The sequence below is a fragment of the Corylus avellana genome, chromosome ca9, assembly GCF_901000735.1.
Source record: "Corylus avellana chromosome ca9, CavTom2PMs-1.0".
NCBI classification, from domain to species: domain Eukaryota; kingdom Viridiplantae; phylum Streptophyta; class Magnoliopsida; order Fagales; family Betulaceae; genus Corylus; species Corylus avellana.
This window is the reverse complement of record NC_081549.1, coordinates 18,889,444-18,894,056: the sequence shown is the minus strand read 5'-3', so window position 1 is coordinate 18,894,056 and position 4,613 is coordinate 18,889,444. Positions and strand designations below refer to the sequence as shown.

At 30.8% G+C, this 4,613-nt stretch overlaps 1 long non-coding RNA gene across 1 annotated transcript; it reads right to left on the bottom strand.

The window, feature by feature from the left end:
* Positions 1-652, bottom strand: LOC132162141 (uncharacterized). Its single transcript, XR_009438204.1, has 2 exons — positions 546-652; positions 1-457 (listed from the first exon to the last, which is right to left on the bottom strand). It is a non-coding gene; the product is annotated as an uncharacterized LOC132162141 (long non-coding RNA).
* Between the last annotated feature and the right edge of the window lie 3,961 nt (positions 653-4,613).

Here is a 4,613-nt window from a genome sequence, read left to right as displayed (position 1 = left end):
TGAGTTGAACCTGACAATTTCAATTGAATCTATACTGGAGTCATTCATCAAAACAATTTGACTCATCTACACAACCTTTCTTAACAAATTTCACAAGCACATTGGTCCACATACAAAATACTTTGCAACTTCAAACGACACATTCTCTTATTAAAACTCAAATCAAATCAGAAAAATGGCTAATATACATGTAGTTCTTGAAAATCAAATCAAATCCCATCATTTTCATCCTCCATTCCCGGCACCAGAACACTTGATAGCAAAGAACCTTGCAGACCCTTCCCTCTGGCTCCTCGAGGAACCTTTTGTCTTCCATGTAGGATTGGATCCTGACGACGGTTGCCCTTAACCCGGGCTCTTCACGTGCTTTCAATGCTTCCAGAAAGTCGTTAGAGATGATGCTAAGCATTGTCATGAATTGAGATTTGTATTTTCTGAAGAGAGCAAAGCCTGCCATCTGTGGAAACATGCAATTTTTTAACCTCAAAGGTTTTCAAATATTATGTTGTGGAAGTGCATTATGTTTCTATACCGACTCGACTTACTTCCAGGAATGCATACAGAGCAACACCCGTATATCGATTAGCAGAAAGAGTGTTCAAGAACCTTGCAATCCATGCCCAACCTTCTTTCAGACCATGTACGTTCTGGACGCCCTCTGTCTAAGAATCATAAATGCCCTTAACCCATATTGTCTCGATATTTCAACACAGAAAATGCAAATAAAAGACAACAAGCTCGGAGACTTTTTCCCTTTAAAGTCATTTTGAACTCTTGTGACCTTGACAAACCCTAACATCTTGTTCGACTTGTGATTTGCCATTCGTTTTACTTTTCGATTTGCAACAATATAATGAGATATTCTTCGTGACAAAGTTGATCACCAAGTAATGAACTATTTTCCTTCTTTAGTGTAAAAATTTAGTACTTTAAGTTCGATACTTTAGGCGTGTCGTTTACGTGTGACGATTGATCCTTTATGATGTTATGTGTTTTGTATTTAGTAAAGGAAACACTTTAGTCCCATTAACTATTACTTATTTTGCACTTACAATTTCAAACTTTAAAAAGTGACATTGGAGCCTCTCATACTACTACCTAGAGGTGAAAATGTGGTTACGGTTAGTAGTTATTGGCTAAATTGCTAATCTTAATCGCCTAGGCAGTTAACCAGCGGTTAGTGGTTAGTAATTCTAATAATCGCTAACCGCTCATTAAAAGAAAATTTTTAGGGCAAAACTTTATAAAAGACTCTAAACTATTGCGCGTTTCGAGAAGATATTCATAAATTTCAAAAACTTTCAATTTTACCCCTCAAACTTTCAATTTGATGCAATTTACCCCCTTCGTCAATTTTTAACGTTAAACCCTAGCGGAAAACTCTAAAAAGATAAAATTACCCTTCGATTTTTTAAAAAAAAAAAAAAGAAAAAAAATGGTCACAAGGTGGCCTGTGGTCACCTTGCGATTTTTTTTTTTTTTTTTTATAATAATTTTTTTAAAAAAAAAATTGAAATTAAGGGTAAATTTGAAATTTTATAAAAAATTTAGGAGTATAATGGTCATTTTATCACTCTTAACATTTAAAAATTGACGGAAGGGGGTAAATTGCATCAAATTAAAAATTCAAGGGATGGAATTGAGAGTTTTTGAAATTTATGGGGGTTTTCTCAAAACATGTTGTAGTTTAGGAGTTTAAAGTGATGTTTCCCCAAAAAATTTTAAAAATTAAAAAAAATGTTTTTTTTTTTAAAAAACGATGTTGTTTTTATAATAATACAATAATATCATATTACATACGACATCATTTCTGGATTTTTATACATTTTATATATATTAAAATTTTTTGAACCACGAAAAATGCGATGCGATATATATATATATATATATATATATATATATATATAGACGGTTAGCGATAAACGGTTATCAGTTTTGAAAAAACCTAAAACAGCTAACCATAACTACCTAGGCGGTTAGTAGTTTTTCCCTTCAAAGTTGGTTAGCGGTTAGTACGGTTAGCGAGCGGTTATTATCCGCCCATGTTTGCACCCCTACTACCATTGCATGTCAAATTAGACATTTTTCCTTTTTCTCCCCAAAATACCCATAAAGTTTTTTTTAAAAAAAAAAAAAAGAGAGAAGGTTTCATGTTTAACCCTTAATTTTTTTTTTCTTTTCAAATAGATATTTTTATATATTTTTTAATTTTAGTTTTTGAATAACTTCAATGGTATTTTAGAGAGAAAAATGAAAAATTGTTTAATTTGACATACAATAGTAGTACATGAGGCTTGGATGTTAATTTTCAAAGTTTAGAAGTGTAATTGCAAAATTGATAATAGTTCATGGAGATGGAGTTAAAGTATACTTTTCCCTTTTGTAAATTTATGTAATTTTGAAAATATTAGGGTTTTCTTTTAACTTTTTATGTTGATTGTTGTGTGACGGATTTGGTTATGAAATTATGGGTTTCAACTTTTGGGGCTTCTTGATGCTGCTGAAAGGTAGAAATATATTCTATGGTTCCCATAGTGGGCAGCCAAAACCGTTTCTCTAAGTGGGTATGCCATCTGAAAATGGAGAGCATGAGAGAAAAAAAAAAAAAAAATGTTGAGGTCATATTACAAATTTTTGATACATTGTTGAGGTCATTGTCAATTTTTAAACATTAGAAGCTAAATTGAAAATAAGGTGATACTTTGGTAGGTAAAAAGTATATATATATATATATATATATATATATATATATAAAACTTTTGGAGCTCATATCTTCGTCATTTCTTTTTTTTTTTTTTCTTTTTCTACAAATGACTTAGCACTTATTGACGTGGCATTGCATCGAATGCGGACATAAACACTGATGTGTCAAATGAAATACAAGTACCAGATGAGAAACCATTGACTTCAACAGTAAATTAAGTAATAGAGTGACCTATTTTAAACGAGTAATGCATTTAGTTTCATTATATGACTGACATATAACTTAATAATGTGACCATAAAAATAGTTATTGGATCAGCACTTGTAAAAAAAAAATGTTGATTTTTCCACTGACACGATCGTATAACAATTTACTATAAAAAGATTTACTCAATTTAAATTGAGACAAAACACTGTATTCTCAAACTTGAAAACCCGAAAACTAAATTAAAATAAAAATCAAAACCTAAGAATTAAATATAATTTTTCCCATCTTAAAATCGAAGAAAGAAAGAAAGAAAGAATGAAAAGCATGTTAATAATTGGCATTAGCTTTTCAAAGTTCTGCAAATTATTGCGTTTCCCTATATACAGAAGATGATCAGATCCATCTCTTGATTTACTGGGTTTTACATGTGTGTTTTTTCACATGCATGTGGGGTAACTCCATATATGGTGGAACATTAAATTAAATTTTATAATCATCTGCACACAGGATTTCCCTCATGTGACAAAACATGCATGAATTATTTTACATGTTTTTTTACTATATAGTTTTCCAAGTAAACTATAGAATATTAAAATTTGGTGTTTGCTACACATACTCCCATCTCCACATTCAATTTCTTATATCTATAGGTAACTCTTAAAATCATCATTAAATTTATAATGAATTTTTATGAAATTTTAATTTAACTGTGTCTTTAAAAGCCATCTATATTGCTGATGCAGCAAGGCATGGTGGTTTTGCAGAATTAACAAATACTAGTGTTTATAACTCTTCCTAAAACCAAGAATGAAGAACCAATCATAGAATTGAGGCAAACAAATAATAAACCACTCCTCAAGTGTTTCTTATTGATAACTAATCAAAATTCAAAATACACCCGAGGCTCTAGACGATCATAACCTATATTTATGCTACCTAGACTCTTAATCCAAATAACAAAAAAAACTAAAAGAAAGTTGATTTACAAAAATTTGCCGCAATCAGTTCTAACTACGTCATTTATTAGTTCTAACTTGGGATGAGCCTTTCTGGATCATCTCGTTCCAAGTCTCGTTCGAACTGAACTTGGAATGCATCAATTGATTTATTTCATTTCTAAGAGATTTTCAATTATTAAATGTGCCATCTTATGTAGTTGTAGACGGCTTAAACTTATTGGAGGTTTATATTACATTATTTTACATAAAGTTTTTACTGTTTCAAATTCAGGTGGAGCTTTCTTCTCTTTTTATTGGTTGTAAAAGATGAAAAGGGGATGCAAGGAAATATTAGACAATCTCTAAATACCTTTATAGGATATAAAAGTTAATATGCCTTTTCATGTAGGATATTGAGATATGTTCAAGAAATTAAGAAGTCTGTCTCCCTCATGTTGTTTCATATGTTTGGTTCATTCAGGAAGTAATTAGGTTTTGTTTAGCAAATCATTTACCCTTTTTTTTTTTTTAAAGAGTACAGTAGAGATGAAAATACATATGGACTTTTACATTCAATCTAACCCAATGCCCACAACCATCTCCGAGCCCCAACATTAGATTCTCCAAAACAAGCTAAGACGGTGGTCCCGATGATTTTATCAATGAAATACTTTGTCAAAAGAAGTAAAATTAATTGGTGTAAAATGTGTAATTATTTTTTTAGTGTTTTAAGTGAGATATCTTTTTTTTATTGGAGTGTGCAA